Source organism: Chrysemys picta, chromosome 1 (assembly GCF_011386835.1).
Source record: "Chrysemys picta bellii isolate R12L10 chromosome 1, ASM1138683v2, whole genome shotgun sequence".
Taxonomy (NCBI): domain Eukaryota; kingdom Metazoa; phylum Chordata; order Testudines; family Emydidae; genus Chrysemys; species Chrysemys picta.
Genome location: NC_088791.1, coordinates 123,324,166 through 123,344,883, shown reverse-complemented (window position 1 = coordinate 123,344,883; position 20,718 = coordinate 123,324,166). Strand labels below are relative to the sequence as shown.

Genomic DNA, 20,718 nt, shown 5'->3' with positions numbered 1-20,718 from the left:
CTTTTATTCCTGATGCAAGATATTTTTTTAAAGAAAGGTAAATTCTTTAAAATATAAAAAGTTGTTTGACTTCCTTCCACTACAGAATAAAGCAGGGGTGGGCAAACTACAGCCTGTGGGCCGGATCTGGCCCGCGGGATTGCCCCCCGTGGCGCCACGAGCCCTGCGCTGCTCTCAGAAGTGGCCGGCACCACTTCCCTGCAGCCCCTGGGTGGGGGGCAGAGGGCTCCATGCATTGCCCTTGCCCCCAGGCACCTGCCCCCACAGCTCCCATTGGCCGGAAACGGGGAACCGCGGCCAATGGAAGCTTCATGGGGAGGTACCTGGAGGCACAGCAAGGGCAGCGCACATGAAGCTCTCCACTCCCTCTTCCCCAGGGGCCGCAGCGCTTCCTGGAGCGGCGCGGCGTGGGGCCAGGGCAGGCAGGCAGGGAGCATGCCCTGACCCTGGTGCGTGCCGCTGCCACCCTGGAGCCGCTTTAGGTAAGCGGCGCTGTCCCGGAGCCCAAACCCCGCCTGCACCCCGCCCCCCAACTCCCTGCCCTGAGCCCCCTGCCGCACTCTGCACCTCTCCTGTACCCCAACCCCCTGCCCTGAGCTCCCTACTGCATCCTGCACCCCTGTGCACCTCAAACCCCTGCCCTGAGCCCGCCCCACAGTCCGCAGCCCTCCTGCACCCCAACTCCCTTCCCTGAGCCTCCTCATACACTCCGCACCCCCTCCTCTGCCCCAACCCCTTGCCCTGAGCCCCTTTCTGCACACCACACCCCCTCCCACACCCCGCACTCCCTCCCGCACCCCAACCCCCTGCCCCAGCCCTGCATACAATTTCCCCACCCAGATGTGGCCCTCGGCCCAAAAAGTTTGCCCACCCTTGGAATAGAGGGATGAAATAAAGTCTTTCAAATGGCTCATAAAACAGTTCCGGTTACTTCTCCCACCCACCCATTCATTATTGTCCAGGTGGATTATTAAAAGATGCTGTTCTGACACTCCACCTGAATCTCTGAAAAATATAGTCTGGCAAATTCCATTAGCCACAGAAAGAAAAATATACTTTAAAAACTTACATTTATACAGCCTCCTTCGGCCTAGATCCAAAGCACTTTACAAACTTAACTGATAGACAAACTATGAAGAATCCTGGCCATATTGAATTTATGGGCTAAATCATCATGCTGGGTTTACATGTGGCAAGCAACATACAGCTTTGTGAACTGGCTGATCACCCACATTGAGGGTGCAGTTCAGGCTGCTGCATTGGAAGAGAGGGCAAGAAATATCTGCTCTGTGGATAGATGTCATGGAGTTATTTTGGCAGAAGGAACCTATGCAAATAAGCATCCCTACCCCTGAGCAGCTCCATGTTTCCCCTCTGTGCCTCAGTTTCCTCATCTGTACAATGAGGATAATGATTCTGACCTCCTTTCTAAGGTGCCGTGAGATGTAAGGTACATTACAAGAGCTTTTTCCCCCATGGCGGGTCCTTGAGAAAAGAATAATTGACTTCTTTTCTCTCTCTCTTTTTTTTTTTTTTAATGTGGGCATGTTTTGGGTGCATAGGGGTGTCTTCTGCTGCTTTTTTTCCTTTTGATAACACTCCTGTTTTCAGGGAGATGGGGTGTTCTTCAGCCTGATGGGCCCCCATCTTTACTGCTTGGCAGCAGCTCCATTGCAGAGATACCACCCAGGACAAGTCTTTAGACCACACAGCCCATTCCATCTCATCCCCCCAGACTAACACCTCTGCCCACTGCTGGGATATGGAGGAGGAGCTTTTTCCTGCCAAGAACCTGCCTTTACTTACAGCAACTGGGTTCCACAAAAAGTTAGACTTCACTCAGTGATGAGGATGATGTAGTCAAGGGACTGTCCCATAGGAGATGTGCTTCCTCATCAAGATTCCAGGGGAGTTACACAGCTTCTGTGAGTTTCACGTCATAGAGGACCTTTTTGCCAGGATTTGACCCTCAGTTTTTAACCTCCTCAACACTAATCACATCCCCAGTACATACTGTATTTTATATATAAACGATGTAAAGCAGCCCCCGAATTGAAATGCTTTGATTGACAGATGCTTCCCTAACAACCCTACTACCATTGCTATTTATTTATCTTGATCTATATTGAAAGCTGTGGAGAAGAGTTTTGGAACCTTTTTCCCTTCTCTGTTTTTACTCTTCATTTTAGTTTATTTTGTGATTTACTCTTGCATTAAACAACCAGGTATTTTTAAGGGGCTTTCTTTTTAAATCAAGGAAAAGGAATACTTGTATATATATTTCTAAAGCATCACCACAGTAATAATACATAATTATTATTTATGCCATCCAGCTGTCATACAGTGGTTTTCATCAGTGATGACTATGTACCAAGGTTGAGGCAGCACGCATGGATTTATACTAAGGCCTTAAATAGTCAAAGAGCAAAACACTGAAGAAATGTTCATTTTCCTGTTTCAGGGAAGGCCAGTGATTTCTTAGCAAAAAATAAGTCAACTCCATGTTCATGGATGATAAATATCTATTACTGCAGTATAATTTTCATACAACGGGGCATTAAGCCAAACACTGTTTTGAACTGAAGTTAATAGGATTATTGTTTGAACAAATCCAACATGCTCACCATATTGATACACAGCACCTAATCCTACCAAATATCAAAATGCAATGAGGTCAGCATACTTCCCGAAATGTTTTCAACTCCTGCTGCCCAGCCAGCAGAGGGACCATATAATGAATCTCTTAATAATGCTGTGACAGAAGTTTAAGATTTTTTTTAAGATCATGTAATTGTAATGATATGTAAAATATTGACCCTCTAGTCTTGGAGCATCATTTTTGTCTTCAGTAGCGATATCCACAACAAAAAGCCAAATGCCCATAAAGCTTGCCTGCCAGTGGGTTTCACTACAAGCCCAAGCTTAGCATAAGGATTGTTCGTCTTTCAGCTGAATCCGGGCTGATAGAAATGCTGGAATTTGAACTGAATTTCACTTTGGGTTTCTGCATTCCTTCAAACCCGAAGCTCAGAGTGAAACTAATGCTCAGAGCGCATTCCTCATGACTGAAACTTAATGTACGCATGAAGCCCTGTGACCAAAACCACTGGTATTTTGTATACTGCTACTTACCACTACAAAATTTTAAAGTTGGGGGGGAGGCTGGGGGAGGAGAAACAGGTCACAATTCACATGCCAGCATTATAGGATGTAGGCAACACATCCGATTGCTACTGCGAACAATATCTAGTGAATATGGTTTGTGTGTTCAAAATTCAATTACACATTCTGTGATTTAGCTTCTCTTTGATGTTTAGGAAGCCAGTTTGTTCAGCAAGTTTCCAACTTCAAAATTCATATTTTACGGCAATAAGTTATGGGAAAGCTACAGTCATTAAGCATTTAAATTACAAAAACACAAAACAGGTAACATTAAATTGCCAGTTTAATTCAGAGTAAAAAGTTGGAACTCCATCATTAGTGCCCTGTTTTTCGGCATAGAAAGCACAAAATACCTAGGGTTACCATATCTAATAAATAAAAAAAAGAGGACCCTCCACGGGCCCTGGCCCCGCCCATTTCCCCACCCCTAGTCCCGCCCCAACTACACCCCTTCCCCGCCCTAACTCCGCTCCCTCCTCCCTCCCACTCCCAGCCATGGGGAAAGGGCTGCCCCAGCGCTACCGGCTTCATGGTTTGCCGGGCAGCCCCCAGACCCTGCGCCCCCGGACGGCGCTTCCCCAGCGCAGCTGGAGTCCGGGAGGGGGAAGCGCCCAGCCGGGGGCGCAGGGTCTGGAGGCTGCCCGACAAACCGTGAAGCCGGTAGCGCTGGGGCTTTGGGCAGCCCCTATGCCAGCCGGGCACTTCCCCTCCCGGGCTCCGGCGGCGCAGGGTCCGGAGGCACGGGGGCTGCCCGAAGCCGGTAGCGCTCGGGCAGCCCGGCTCTTAAACAGAGCCGAAGAGGAGCAGAGCCTCCAGCCGCGGCGGCTCTGCTCCTCCCCGACTCTTCGGCTCTGTTTAAGAGCCGGGCTGCCCGAGCGCTACTGGCTTCGGGCAGCCCCCGTGCCTCCGGACCCTGCGCCGCCGGACGGCGCTTCCCCAGCGCAGCTGGAGTCCGGGAGGGGAAGTGCCCGGCTGGGGGCGCAGGGTCCGGAGGCTGCCCGAAGCCGGTAGCGCTCGGGCAGCCCGGCTCCTAAACAGAGTCAAAGAGTCGGGGAGGAGCAGAGCCGCCATTTTCCCGGACATGTTCGGCTTTTTGGCAATTCCCCCCGGACGGGGGTTTGACTGCCGAAAAGCCGGACATGTCCGGGAAAAAGAGGACGTATGGTAACCCTAAGATACCCCTTCACACACTACATAAAGACCTTGACAAAAATGCCTACCTCACAGCGTGGGGTATCAAGAAATGAGTTTAGTAATACTCAGCATTCATTTAATACTTTCATCTAAAGGATCTCCAAGCACTTCACTAACATTAATCAGGCCTCACGTATACCCTTGTGATACAAGTATTGTTATCCCCATTTTACAGATGAGGAAGCTGAGGCAGAGTGGCAAAGCCATTTGACCAAGAAGACACAACATGGTATTTTTCAACCTTTACTCTAAAGACCCTTGATTATTTTTTGTCTATATGAAAAGAAAATGGTCCTCAATTCATAATGTGAGTTATGGACATTAACCTCAGAAAACTGCATCAAAAACATACTAACCTATACACTGACTTATTATATACTGTCAAAAGAGAATATTGATAAGTGCTACATTAACTGACCTGTCTGGTATAAACATGTGTAATAGGGATGAAAATAAAATTGCAAATCATTTAAATGAAGTCTTCAGGTAACTGACTGTTCAGAGTTTAAAAGTGAAACTAGACATGACCTATGCTAGGAAAAAATGTAAGTCTATGACTAATTTCTATATTAATCACTGACTGAGTCAACCCTAAAATTAAAGTGCTCTTCTGCACTAATTGTGTCATTTAGGTTATGCTGTAATACAGAATCATAACTTGTTGTTTTAACTCAACTTTACAAAACAATACCAAAATTATGCTGGTTATTTTTTCTGCATAATTCTCCAATGAACAATGGGTGAAAGATGCAGAAATTAAAAATTAATCTTCCAAATATTAACCCAGTGTGAAGTTGACTACAAAATCTCATGCCCCAACTCTCTCTGTTGTAAAGATAAGGTGGTAATTAGTTATGTCAAATGCGTTATCCAAGAGATCTCCCATCTCTTCCAGTTATGCAAGAAAGACTTACTCTAGTATAAATTAAAATGATGAAAACTATTTGTCATGTTTTTACTTCAATCAAGTTTGCTGGTACCACTTTGACTAAATTCATTGATCTTGCTAATCATATGACAAGCAAGGTGCAGGTTACAACCTGCAGAGTTAATAGAGAAGCTAACAGCAAGCAACCCCTGTGGAAATTCCAGGAGTCTCTCAGAATCTTAACTGATGCCTGATCTATTGGGGTCCAAAAGTTAGAATTACCAAGAGTTTTCTCTGAGAAAGGACTATGAGATTAAGCCCCATTATTATCATTTTACAAAAGGAAAATGGTTTAATTAATATCAGGATGTGGCCACAGTGTTTTATCTTGCTGACTCCAATTTTACTCCATTCCTTCCACAACTGCTGAAGAGTCTCTCTTTCATTTCCCTTGTGACTTATTTGGAGACATACAGGGATAAATTCATCTTTGGTATAGTTCTGCTGACTTGATCAGGGCCCTCATTCATTTCAATGGCATTACAATAGAGATGTTGTTGTTGCCAAGTAAAACTGCTGCTCCAGGTTGGTTGGTTGGTTGGTTGGTTGGTTGGTATTTTTTTAACTCTAAATGTACTGATAAGCACAAGCTTCTGATATACAAATGGCCAACAGCGAATTTTAAATAATCCTGAAAACATCATTTCCATTCATCAAGTAATTTTCCAGACACTTTAAACAGACGCAATTAGATTACAAAATAAACCCATCACCACCACCTGACCTGTTCTGTTTCATCTCCTCAGTCCCTGGAACTGAGAGAGTTCTCTTTCCTCCACCAGAGAAAACTCGAGTATTGTGGGTTATTCCCTCCCCTCCTCCACCCCCACTCCCCACACACAATCAGCATTATTCTCCCAACATACTTGACCATATATAATGAGATAGGTAGTTAGAACTTAGTTTCACCCTTCTTGTAGCTACCAATAGTTATGGATGCAATTTAGGTCAGTGAGATGCTTAGCTACTTGATTTGCGAGTGCAGCCAGGAACAGCAGCAGGAGAACAGGATGCAACAAGGGATGTGGTCTGGAGAGGGCCCCTCATGCAGACTGACTATGGGAACACCAGAATCTAGTGCCCCACCCCTCAGTCAATTGGAGCAGGATTCTTTCCCCAGACTCCTGTCCTGGGCAGTGGATTATGCAAGGCTCTTCTTGTTCCTAAGAGGAGAAAGAGGTAGTTGGGCAACAGGGGCGGGGGGCTGTTTTTTTCCAAGTCCCTCTCATGCAAGGAGAAGGATTTGACAGCTTGTGGTAGGATGTGCCAGGGAAATGGATCTTGGTTGGGAACATATGAGGATAGGGAAAAACAGGCTCCTGAGAAATACTGATTGGAGCAAGACAAGGTGAAGCTGTCAGTAGGAAGGTCGATGGCCAGCAAGAGCATGGCGTAAATTGAACTGTGGATATTTGCATGTCTAGGCATCTTTCACCCATGCAGCTCAAAGAGTTTCACAGACATTAACAAATTAAGATGCAGATTCCTGCCTCACATGGGGTAAGTATTATCCTTATTTTACAGGTGGGGAAACTGAGGCACAGAACATGTCAGATAACTTCCCCGTGACCACGTAGGGCCTGATCATGTGAGGTACTGAGCATCTTCTGCAATGTGCTGGACCTTGCATGCACTCAGTCAATCACTACAAAGGACAGCGGTAGAACCTTTCCTGCCTCACAGGGGGTATCTGCGAAGTGCCTGCCCCACTTTCTTATTCCAATCACTAGACCATGCTGCCTATACACACAGCTGCCAGGCTGGGGAAATGTCTTTGGAGAAGTGCTGACAGGCCACTTCACCTTGAAGGGTCCCTTAAAATGTGTGTCAGCTACTTATGCTAAACAATCTTTTCCATCTTGTGACACTGAGTACATTTCCCAGACCAGAAGAAGAGCTCAGTGTAAGCTTGTCCCTCTCAACCAAGAGAAGTTGGTTCAATAAAAAAAAAAAAAAAAAAAAAATATTACCTCACCCACCTTGTCTCGCTAACATCCTGGGACCAAAACAGCTACACCACCACTGCATACATATATTTAAAGCTGGCAGACAAACAGCGCTAGGTTTTATTTATGTTGGTAGTTTATAAACTATCATTTCCTCATTGTGATGCCAGAACGCAAAATCTTCCCCCCATAGCTGCTAGAAACATTTTGATCTGTTTTACTCAAGAACTTTCCTTATACCCATTGCAATATTTTATTTCAGCAATAAGTAAAGATGCAGCCACTAGTATTAAATACCCCAATTTAACTAGCTATTATAGAGCATTATCCTCAGAGAAAAATCGTCATTAGCTTTCAATCTACTTCTCTAAAGAGGTCAGTGTCTTGCAACAACAGATTTGTTTTTCTCTCAGGAGGAATACCGATGATGCACTGTGTACACAACCCAAAAAGTTTCACAATTTATTTTTCATATCTGGAGGAAACGTAGGCTCTGATTAGACCACGGAGAATAAAGCCTCTCTCTCTAAGAGTAGGTTTTCAAATATTGTGGTATCAAACTAAAATGACTGAAAGCTCTGATGGTATTTCTTTTGAACAAAACGCACAATTTTTCAAAAAAGGAAGCAGTAAGAATGGATGGCTCAGGGGATTGCTGATGGGATACAAGAGCTTTTCAACTCTAGGTCACCAATTCAAATCCAACTGAATTATGTAATGATTAAAATGTACAGCCAATGGATTTTTGGGCAATCTTTTAATATGTGAAATGTTATTGCAGCCCACTTCTCCATGGACAGATGTCCACCACACCTACAGAAACCACACCTCCACCACAACTGGCATTCGCTGCAGAAAGGCAACAGACTGAATGTGCATGGATACTGAACTATTTTATTACCACTGCAGGTGTAGGCAATGTGGGGAATCTGGCACGGCTGCCACCTATGCTGTACCTATCCTGTGGCTAGCAACTGTCACCCTCCATAGATGTCAGCCTGGCACCCTTCATGATTAAGCTCATTATTAGTTTTACGACAGCATTCAGAGGCCGTGACCCCATTGTGCTAGGCACTGTACAAATATAACAGAAAGATTGTAAGCTCTTTGGGGCAGGGACTAAGTATAAGACTATAGACATCAGATGGATAAAACAGACAGGGAGAGCAGGAGGAAACAATGAGACAAAACTGGTCATAAAAGTAAAAAAGGTGAGCCAATGGTATATAACATCCTCAGCCCTTCCACAATGAACCAGCAAAGGATTCCAGGTGAACCAGAAATAGAACACTGCAACTACTCAACAACAAAAGCAGCACATTTATTTTTATTCCTTCTAAAGAGACTAGTTCAATTGATACTTTTGTTTCATCTGCCAAGTTTTCAAAGTGGTGGAAATGCAAGCTGTTCAAACCAAGACACAGTAGCTAACTAGAAAATCATCTACTGGGTACCTACACAGGTCTTTCACAGCTATTAAAAATAAAAACAAGCAAACCCACTTATGTAGAACAATACCCTCATTTAAAAGCCACCTTGAATAGCTACACCTCTCAAGTGCAGCCACAGGGGAAAGTTATTACATGTGGCTCCTAAATGAAGTTGTACTGTATTTATTATTATTAGATCAGGGATCTGAAACCAGGCAAATTTAGCTAAATAAAAATGTTATTGCTCGTTTGGTAAGAGTTTTGATCATGTGGGAAAAGTCCAAATTTCACTCTCTAATTATGTTTCTACTGTTTAAATTGAATTAATTTAACCAAAATTTCTATTAAGGGTTAGATTTTGACGGGCTTTTGCACAGGTGCTTGATGGGAGAATACAAGGAACTTCCTTATCCCTTGCATAAGGACCAGTTACAGTCACAACCTGTGCACTCGGGATTGCTCTCTCCATGCAACCCTGGGGATGCACATCACCCTCATGTGCAGAGTACACCAGATGCAAAGGAATGGAGGAAGCAAGTTGCACCATCCTAAAAAAAATTTCCAATTAGCACATCTCCCACACTCAAGCAGCAGGAATTACAATCTAGCCCTTATAATACTACAATGCAATTTATTGCGGTAAACAGCCCTTCAGAGACAGAAACAGCCATATGCTTTAATGAGAACATCAAACCAAAGTGAAGAGGAATTGGTTTTCCGGGCAGAACTTCCATTTATACAGATGGATCCCAAAGAACATTAACAAGCTTATATTAAAAAGTTATACCAAGAATCACTTCATCTTGTACATAAATGCAGCCCCTGCAACCCTGTAGAACTGTTTAGGACAGCAAATGAAAACTACTGCACCCAACTGCAGCTAATTTCGGTAAGCAGAATGCACACATTTTATTTGTCAGGACAGTGAGGTTCACACTCCTGTGTTTTTGACAATTGCCACTAACGCACTAAAGACAACAGGCTGTCAGTGTAACATCTTTACTACAGTTAGAACCTCTATTTTACGTCTCCTCCAAAAGACGCCACACTGGCCACTTGTCTTCAGCAGGGAGGAAAGTTGTGCTTTACAAGCCCTAATGGATGCAGTGGTTGCAGGATGCAGATTTAAAGAGGGGAGGTGACTCAGTAGCCTGGAAGAAGGGAAGAGACTGTCAGATTGGGCAGCACCAGGGAGCAATCCACAACTGTGGTTACCTGCAGGAAGGAGATGGAAGGAGGCAAATGAGAGAACAGAATACTGGGTGAAGGCACAGAGAAGTAGAATGGAGTAAGTCCATTAAGACTTTACAAAAGGAGTCAGCAATTTTGAACTGTCTTTGGGTACGTCTATGACAACTGCAAAGTTAGCTTCATCATTAGCTATTCTTCTCCTTTTAGCAGAGAAACTAGTATTTTTCTTAAAAACAGAGTCACCAACATGCAGTATCACAACTTTTTTTCCAGGATCAATTCTCCAAGTCAGCTGGGGATCTGCAAGCTGCTAGACCACCTTCTGTTGCAGCGTGAAATCGGTGAGATTTAAAACTTACCCCAGATACTACCCTACTGATTGCACAATAGCAATCCCGGTGCATACAGAAGCAATGCAGTTTGTTATAATGTATTTTCCCCTCTCTGCCTGCAGCACAAGTTCTCATTCACAGGGTTTTTGTATAACTCCTTTATTTGAGAAAAATGTGCCAGCAAGGAACAGAGGGTTTCCGCCGCCCCCGCCCTCAATATAATTATGCCAAGGAAATGCTTAGAAACAAACTATTTTGTTAGTAGTCTGTTTCATGGCTCAACTTCAGGGAATAGGTTTCCAACATAGATTTTTTTTTTTAAGTGTACCATATGAAGCCAGATATGGTGGGTCATTATAAAAGAATGTCACATAAAACTTCACATTTTATGAAGGAAGCCTTGTGGAAAAATGGATTCAACCATTTAAGGTGTACGCCCTTGACTTTATTTACAGCAACTCCCTCAAAAAAATCGTTAAATCTATGGGCTCGCCAGGTTTCATTGGTATAACTTGCTTCGCTCAGGGGTGTGAATAAATCACCCCCTGAGCGACACAAGTTACACGGACCTAAGTGCCGGTGTGGACAGTGCTATGTTGGCGGGAGAGCTTCTCCCACCCACTTAGCTACCGCCACCCGGGGAAATGGTTTTATTATGCCAACAGGAGAGCTCTCTCCCGTCAGTATGGAACGTCTTCACCAGATGTGCTACAGCAGCGCAGCTGCATTGCCGCTGTAGCGCTTCTAGTGTAGACTAGCCTTAAAAGCCTGGCCAGGGCAAAGCAAAAGGATTCCTGGGTCTGATCCTGCACTCACTCTCACTTGCGTATATCAAGGATAACTCCATTTACTTCGGTGGAGTTACATCTGTGTAAAACCAGCATAAGAAATAAACGTATGAAGTCTGTCTAAATACCCTCTGATAGAGCGATAGTCAGACAACTATGCAGGATGGTCACTTCCTCCACTTCACTCAAACTTTTCAGAGATACGGGGAAACTAATTGGTAAATAAGTTGCAGGGTGGTATCGTGTACTGCATTTTGGAGTAGGGAGCCATAGACATTTGACTTCTAACCCCAGCTCTGCCACTCACTCACTCAGTGAGGCTTGGGCAAGTCATTCCACTACTCTCTGCCTCAGATTCCCATCAGTCAAAATGAACAGATACTTAATGTGATCGTTAGCTCTCCAATGACAGTTACCCCAGAGCAGGACTCTCGGCAGAGAGAAATAACTGTAGTAAACGTGGTGATTACGGGGAAGTGTTGACTTTAAGAGGGACCATTGTATGAACACATTACGAACACCTGTATATGATGACAATGAGGTACTGTATCTACACATCACTGCCGTATACAGGTGCGCCTAATAGTAGGTACAATGTGGTCCCTGTTAAAGTAATCAAGATCATCCATCATCCTGACGGTACAACATTTTGAAAATGTTGTGCAAACATGCACAAACAGAAAGTGCAACATCAGTGCAAATCATTATTTCTTACTAAGGCTGGGCCTAAAGCATAGAATCTAGATCTGTATCTGAACTTCCCCATGGCTCAGAACTGAGGTTTTCAGTCCCGGCCCAACTCCATTTCCTACCCGATACACAGGCACAAAACTCTGTCAGCACACGCACATCATTACATCTAAACCTAACAGCTTTACCTGTTTAAAGCCATTTGTCCCCAAAAAAGGAGCAGGCAGTAATTGCAGACCCTAGGAAGCCCAACAAATTTAGATAAGTAGGTTTGCAAAGTGCAAAATTCCATCTAAGCAGCCAACAGGTGAAGAAAGGTTCTTCTGCAATAGAAACACATGCTTCTGTCCATTGCTAAATAGACTTTTCCTGTACAGCAATGTGCTCTTTGTTATCACCACTGAGGTGTAGAGAAGTCTGATTGTTCTATAGTAATTGCTAGTGATTGGACTCAGTATCCAAGGGCTGAATTTTTTCTTGACACTCTACATGCTATGATTTAATATTTAAAGATGTCTTCAAATTATAAGCAACAAAGCCACTTCTAACAAATTCCTTTAGCGCAGTGGATCTCACACTTTTTTACTGGGGACTCCTTTCACATAGCAAGCCTCTGAGTGAGACCCCCCCACCCTTATAAATTAAATATACTTTTTAATATATTTAACACCATTATAAACTCTGGAGACAAAGCGGGACTTGGGGTGGAGGTTGACAGCTTGTGACCCCCATGTAATAACCTTGCGAACCCCTGAGGGGTCCCGAGCCCCAGTTTGAGAAGCCCTGCTTTAGCGTACAGGTAGTCAACGTTTCTGGGCAGGGATGTGGGTGTAGTTAAAATAAGCTTTGTGAAGAACTAAAATTAACACCGCATATGAAGATCAGAAACATACCTGAAGATTGAATTTAGTACAACTGATCTTCAGAATCTCTTGAAAGGGTTCACAGTCTGTTGCTATCACTCTCTTCTGTTCCGAGCCATTATGTCAAGCTTGTACATGTCTAGCTGTAACAAGGTATTCAGTCAGATTTGCAGCAAATTGGTGCATTTTTCCATCTAGCAACTGCATGTCTTGAAGCAAGCTAAATAGCAAAATAAAGCCTATGATGATGTGTGATACAGGAAAGGGATAGAAAGTCTCAGACTAGCTCGACAGTAGGTTCCGATAGCACATGCCAATAACTGTGTTTTCTCCTTTTAAACATACAGGGACCAATTCTGATCTCACTCACATGAGTTTTACATGGGTTTAACGCCGCTGAGTAACTCCTGAATTACACTGGTTTGAGCCAGAACTTAATTACTCCTGTAGGATCACATTCTGTCTGTAATGCTGGCATAAAACAAGTACAGAGAAGGTGCTTGTTGGAAGATTTCTTCGCCAATTCTGAAGCTCTCCAAAATCCTCCAACATGTCAGTCCCAGACCCTCTATGGTGGGAGTTGTGAAAAGGCATTCTAGTGATGAGTTCCAGGTGGGCAGTCCAGACAGCCGCATGCATATGCCTACTGCTTCAGTAATGAAAATCACTCACCCACCCACCAGGGATGTTGTGCTCCTAGCAGGAGCCATCCGTACTTGGGATCTAGGGAGGGGCAGCACTGTTGCTCAGAAGATGGGTGTACAATAAGAGGTAACACATATCCATTATAGAGCCTTTTACAAGAGGGCCAGAATTTGGTGATATTAGAAACTTAGGAAGAGATTCTCTTCCCCATTTTGCTTCCTTTGTGCCACTCAAATGGCATAAAAGAAGCTGAGACTAGCCACATCCCTGTAACCTGGCAGGAAAGTGGCAGAGCCTAGCCACCTTCCCTGTAGCTCCTGCTGCAGGAAACTGCCAGAGTCAGGAAGGAGGTATGGCTGGGTATACACTCCACTCTGGATTCACTCAGCTGGCAAATGATGTCTTGGGGACTACTGCTAGCTGACACAGGTTAGAGTAGTCCATAGGCTGCCTGGAGCTGGACACAGAATCAGGGAGCTGTAACTGCTCTATTTTGAGCATATGTACATTATCTGGACCCATATCTTCAAAATCCAAAATTCAAGTTCCATACAATAGTATAACTACGAGAGCTGGGAACTGCAGTTCTGGCAAAGTACAGGACTTCGTGGGAAACATTAGAGTCAGGCAAAATGCAAGAGATCTGACAGAAAAAAGGCCTTAGATCCATACTATTTGTCTCACAAATACTCTCCAATAGCCATTTGATTACATCACTCTATTTTCCTGTCTAATAAAGGTCAAACTGTATTTTTTCCTTATTTTATTATTTCCTTCTAATGAAAGACTTTTCTCATGCCAAGAAAAAGCAAAATGAGACTTATTTGTCCTATAAGATACTGTGGCAAACTCTTCAGCAAAAAGAAATCATTGTTTTCCTAGTCTCTTCTAAAAAGGAAAAGAAAGTGAACAAGGAGCCAAAATTATTAGTACAGGGAACAGAAAACAAAGAAGAAAAGGGCCATTGAAAGAATGTATTCCCAGGAGCTTTTTCAAATAATTTAGAAAACACCAAGCACTGCAGATATACTTCCTGTGAGCTAACACATCAGGTAGTTATTTAAAAAAAAAAAGAAGAAATTGAATCTGAATGGCTTATTACACCCAGACTCTGCATAAACTGTGTAGTAAAGCAGAGTACTGCACTTTGAAATGTATTTTGTTTGAATGTACAGAGACAAATCTCATTTGAGTGATTACTCCTGCTCCATAAAAAAGGACACCACCAATCTGCAAAACAGTTTACAAAAAAAAAAAAAAGTGGCAGATGATCAAACTTCTCAGTGGAATCATGATTTAGAATCTCAGTGTCACTGTTTCTCAAGCAAGCTGATGGTGGGATTCCACCCTCCTCTCCCAAAGCTGGAGACGGAACCCAGGAGCCCTGATTCCCAACCCCTCTCTCCCTCTAACCCACCAGATCCCATTCCGCTCTCAAAGCCAGGGATAGAACCCAGGGGTCCTGAATACCAACCCCATGCTCCAACCACTTCCCATCCAGAGCCAGGGACAGATGCAGATCAAAGTAAAATGGACTGGAATTCAAGATGGGCAAGGAGGGGTGGGGGGAGTAAAGAAAAAAGAGCATTTGTACAGGCACAAAGTAAAAAAGAAAACTGAGTCGATTCTACTACTCTCTCTCTCTCTACCTCACACAGTAGTGTTGTCAAAGATTGAACCAAATTATGTTCTAGCATATTCCAGCTATAAAAAAAAAAGAATGATACAAGAAGCTATAGGATAATACATTTTATAATATAAACTACCCAGAGATCACTTAATGCATTACTGAAATGCAACCATTTCTAGAGTGACACAGAGCAACTGTTACACTGTACAACAAAACACTATGATAGATAAGAGAATGATGAAACATTAAATTGCTGTAAGATTTAGATAAACAGACTAATGAACTGAGGGCTTGGCCTTGCTGCAAAATTGTAACTCGAGTGTTGCCCCTAACTTAACTCCCATCCACACACAAAACCGCTGAACTCAAGAGTGGTGGTGCTTTTAAATCAAGATGGCTGGCTTGTCAAGGGCATAGGCTAAAAATAAAGCTCAAGTTAGTGCAACTTGTCAGCTGCTAACACAAACCATTCTGCAGCACAGACACAGGCTATTGCCACTTGAGAGCTGCTAGTCCTCCAAAGTCTCCTCACAGTCCCCCCCACGTGCCCAGAAAAGATAGACAAATTCTCCCACAATATCACACGAAAGGATGCATAGAGCAGCTCATCTTACTGCAGCACTAAAAATCATGGGATATGGCCCAACGGCCTTAGCACTGTGCATGAGTGAGTGCAGGGCCAGTGTGGACCAAGCGACTCAAGTGTTATGTCACAGTGTGGCCTCTCTCAGGAGAGCTAGGCTAATTCAAGAGGAGTAACAAGTGTAGAAAACTCAAATTAACTCTGAAGTGAAGACATACGCTGAGCTGGAATTTAGCCAGGAAACGTGGGTAATAACCCTACTCTTGTTAAAAGCAGTGAGATTTTTAATGATTACAAGTGGCTAAGACCTCAGATTTCACTCATCTGAAAGACAGTAACAAATCTGGCAGGTATCAAGTCTTTTTTTCCATTATTGCCTTGTCTGATAGTTTTCCATTTTTCATAACTATTCGGACACTGGTGGATCAATCCACGGAAATAAGATAGTTTACTTTTTTTTTTTTTTAACCAAAATATAGAAATAAATTTTTTAGGGCTGCCAATGGCAGTTAACTCAAGCAAGTAACTGAAAACAAAATTAACTCAATTAAAAAATGAATAGGCTTGAGTACTCCCTTCTCTGCAAGCTCATACGAATGAAGTTGAAGGAAGACTTCGAGAAATTTCAAACCGAAAAGCTCCTAAAGTCTCAAAAAATGCAAACAGGAACTGGCATTGTACAGGTCATCATTATCGGCTTTGAAGAACAGGGACAGAGAATCAGTAACCGATCAAACAGAGATGGAGGCAATCTGCAGGGATTTCTATACCCAGCTGTTTGCATCCCATATAGATGTCCCAATCCCATCACTTCAACAAACCGATGAACACATACTCCCGGTTCTCATTAGTGAAGTCCGCCATGCAGTCCATCAAATGAAAGAGGGGAAGGCTCCAGGTAAGGATGGTCTGACAGCAAAAGTGCTTAAGGCGGGAGGTCAGGAACTTTGGAAAGCTCTCGCCCAAAGGTTCAGCCGATACCTGGAAATCCAGAAGATACCGTCCAGATGGAAAGAGTCCAATACCATCCTGTTGCATAAGAAAGGCAATCAAGAAAATCTAAAGAACTATCGCCCAATCTGCCTGCTTTTGCATATCTATAAATTGTTCACTAAAATAACAACAAATTGACTATCGTGAAACCTGGATGAACAGCAACCTAGAGAGCAGGCCGGCTTTTGAAGGAATTATAGCACGATATACCACCTCTTCTCTCTAAACCAACTACTAGAGCATTCAAGGGAATATAAGTTCCCTTTGTGCATTGCCTTCATGGACTACAAGAAGGCGTTCGACAGTGTAGAGACTAATGCCGTTCTTGAAGCTCTTTCAGAACAGGGCATCAGCGTGAAATATATCACATTACAAAAGGAAGCGAACTCTGGCTGCAGCATGGGCATATCTCTGTTTGATACTCCCCTCCAAATCCCCATCGAGAATGGTGTGAAACAAGGAGATACAATTTCACGAAAATTATTCACAACCTGTCTTGAATTGGTTTTTCGATGAGCAGAATTGAAAGGTGGGATTAATATCAATGGCGAGCAGTTAAACCATCTCAGGTTCGCAGATGATATAGTGCTGATAGCCGAAAATACAGCCCAGCTTGAAAGAATGCTTAAAGAACTGAACATGAAAAGTAGTCAAGTCAGATTAAAAATGAATCAGTCGAAAACTAAATACATGAGATCAGATGTTCTGCCAAGAACCCAAATAACTCTTGGGAGGAGAGCAGAGCCAAGAGGCTGATAAATATGTTTATTTATGCCAGGAAGTCAACATGCGCCACGATCAGAAAGGCAAACTGTCACGCAGAAAAAAAGCTGGATGGTGCGCATTCAATGACATCAGGGACATCCTCCAAGGAAAGATCAACAAAACAACTCATGCAAATCTTTTCAACTCGACCATGCTTCCAGCGATGTTATATAGCAGCGAAACATGGTCGCTGACAAAGATTGAACAGAAACGGCCACACGGTCGGCCTCCAAAGAGGTGGGGTGATTTCCTAACAAGGAGATATGGACAAGCCTGGCGAAAGAGGCCACAGCGAGAGACAATTGGAAGATGTGTTGTGATCGGCTCATTCTCAACTGATGAAGGACCGACAGTCTATGCGCAGTCTACACTATGCAAAAAATTAATCATGATTAACTGTAGTTTTAATCGTTCTGTTAGACAATAGAATACCAATTGAAATTTATTATAAATATTTGGATGTTTTGCTATATTTTCAAATATAATTATTTCAGTTACAACTCAGAACAAAGCATAGAGTGCTCATTTTATTATTTTTTATTACAAATATTTGCACTGTAGAAAAGATAAACAAAAGAAATAGTATTTTTCTATTTACCTCATACAAGTTCTGTAGTGCAATCTCTTTATCATGAAAGTGTAACTAACAAATGTAGAATTATTTTTTGTTATATAACTGCACTCAAAATACAAAACAATGTAAAACCTTAGAGCCTACAAGTCCACTCAGTCCTCCTACTTGTTCAGCCAATCGCTAAGAGAAACAAGTTTGTTTACATTTACGGGAGATAACACTGCCCTGCTTATTTACAATGTCACATGAATGTGAGAACAGGCATTCACATGACACTGTTGTAGCCAGCATTGCAAGGTATTTACGTGCCAGATATGCTAAACATTCTTGTGCCCCTTCATGCTTCGACTTGTAGATTGCACTTTTTTTACAGTGCAAATATTTGTAATCAAAAATTAAATGAGTACTCTACGCTTTGTATTCTGTGTGTGTGTGGGGGGGGGGGGGGTGTCAAGGGGATAAGACCTAGGATACAAGTGTGACAACTATGATCTAAAAACCCTAGGCCTCATTCTACAATGTAGTCCATAAGGGCTGCCCTCTCTACCTGCACAGAACCCCAGCACCGATTTCAGTAGCGCTCCAGTTGGATGTAGGACCCGAGCCTTATACTGCAAGACAGTGAAATGACCAAACGATGGACAGTGACAAAACAAGCAGAAAGGAACAGCATTTTTTATTTCATTTTTTTTTTTTTTAACATCATATATGGGAGCAATCTACATGGAACAAGTTGCAGGAGAGAAGAGTTTGACGTTAACACCAGGAAGTCAGTCTCTGTGCACATGGCTAGAATGCTAAATGCAGTATCTCTGTAAATAGTTCCCTCAATGGAGAATCAGATTAGATTTACAAGTATAAAGTCTTCTTCTGTTGTTACCCAGCATACAGTACATTAGACACTGTCTAATTTTGGAGAAGAGAAGAACTGAAACAATTTTATTGAACAAAACCAAACTCTGCTTCAGCTAAGAACATGCTCGTTATGTTTCAGACTGGGGCCAAGTTATACCCAGGACAAATTTTTGTGCTCACCCTACATTCAACTAAATGTTAAGTTAAATAACATCACAGACTCAGTTCAAGCCCTGGTTATACAGCCTCCCCCTGGGTTTTGCTTGGGTGGGCGACGGGGAACAACCAACCTAGCAGCAACACGAGTTAACACAGGTCCCAATCCGGAATATCTGAAATGCTATAGGCACCAAGCCAATGATGTACAGACGGGGGGACAGTCTCCTTGGAAAAGCTTCATAACAACTAAAAGTGGTATATTCTTCTGTACCTTTCAGGCACACCATCTCATCTGGCCTTATAAAACACCAGATTTATGTATTAACTTGGGCTCTCGACTCCCACTGGATTCATATGAGGGCATAAACAGCATGCAGTACATTGACATACATTGACAGAAATGGGGACATGGGATTAATTCATCTAAACAGAGGGACTATTCTGTGTAAATGCTGCACTTTACAGATTGATGTTGGGAGACATGGGCCTGCTCTTCTTCCCATTGAGGGGACCTCCGTGTTACATCTGTGGCAGCATAAACGTCCCCAATGCTCTACTGGCAAGAGTTAAAAACACCTCTGCCCAAACTGCTTATATCAAAGGTTCTGCAAGCTGACTTCGGTGGGGCTCGACCTGAATGTAATAAACTTGCAGGACTGGGGTCTAAATGAAGACATGACATTGTATAGTGACCTCTGGGGGGTAGAGGCAAGGGAAAACAAGGGTTTCAACAAGATGATGATGTCGTCTCTTTGGTTAATAATTCACATGGGCTGAGTTATGGCTTTATAAAGGGTTATTAACATTAGGCTTCGTAGGCCTAATAGCATAAATGTGTTTCGTCTGAAAGATTTGGCTACAAGCACCACAGTGCCCCATTACACAATTTTTGGGTAATGATTTAATACAGGCTCATAGGGGAAAGTGCTACCTAGTGACTGGCTACCGCCACTTCCTCTGGCATCGAGATGGGAAACCTCCAATGAATACCTCATTGCTGGCCAGGCCTAACCCTGCCCACTTTGAGATCCCAGCACTGGGACAGAATTGCCCATGTCCGAGCTCGCAATGTGGGTTGCGTCTCCCTGATCCTTGGGTTGGTTTATATTTTTATACTGGCCCCAGTGTGCATTAGGTTGGCCATGAGGCCGCACTCACTTGCGCCACAGGTGAGTCTTTACCACATGGAGGGTTCTGCTCTGCCGCGTTGACCTTCTCCCCTTCCCCTAATGCTGGTGGGGGAGAGGGAGGCAGCTGGCACAGGAGCTGGCTTCACCAGCCTTACACCAGCGGAGAGTTCCCCTCCTTCTGCCAGGAGAATTCTCGACTGGCTCCTTACAGCCAGAATCTGGCCCTTTGGCTCACCCTGAGCATCACAAAGAAATCAGAACCTTGCCCATCTTCTCCAGGACCCACCCATTTTTCTGGTTTTCACATTTCTTCCTCATCCTCTAATACTGTAGCGCATGCGGAGGAACACGAGTTTCCGAAAAGCCAGCTGTGTATCCTGTGGCACATGTGGGTTATTTCTAACCAATAAGAGTTTCCGGCAGGCCTGCACTAGCAACCCTACTTCACTTCCCCTCCAGCCCCCACTTTAGAGTTGGCTTGAGCCTTTAAATTCAGATCAGAGTTGAACCTCCCAGGCACCAGGAAAGGGAGTGTTCATATGCAGGGGTTTTATTCAGGCCTTATTTTGTTTAGTTGTCTAAGAGAGGAGGATTTGTTTAGTTGTCTAAGAGAGGAGGATTATGGGTACAATGAAGTAGGGTGTTGCTTTTTTATTTTTTTAAACTAGAGTAGTTGAAGTAAAGTAGTTCACCTAATCTCTTTACTCATAACGCCTACACAATCAACTTTGTGTGCTGGCTTGTCTCAAAACTTCATAAAGGCCAATCAGACTTGGCCAACTTTTGGAAAAGAAAAGAACTCACTTTTCCTCGTTTTTCATATACTTTAAACTATGCAACATGGTAAATGTGTACTAGAA

General features: G+C 43.4%; 1 protein-coding gene across 23 annotated transcripts in view; it reads right to left on the bottom strand.

Annotated features, from left to right (window-relative positions):
- The window catches only part of PPFIBP1 (PPFIA binding protein 1), a 178,575-nt gene that overhangs the window by 139,030 nt on the left and 18,827 nt on the right, over positions 1–20,718 (bottom strand). Inside the window, exon 2 of one of the 23 annotated variants that reach the window (XM_065569210.1) lies at positions 12,555–12,667. The exons of the other annotated variants lie outside the window; for them this stretch is intronic. The gene's annotated coding sequence lies outside the window, so the exon portion shown is untranslated. The remainder of the gene's footprint in view (positions 1–12,554; positions 12,668–20,718) is intronic. 23 annotated transcript variants of the gene reach the window in all.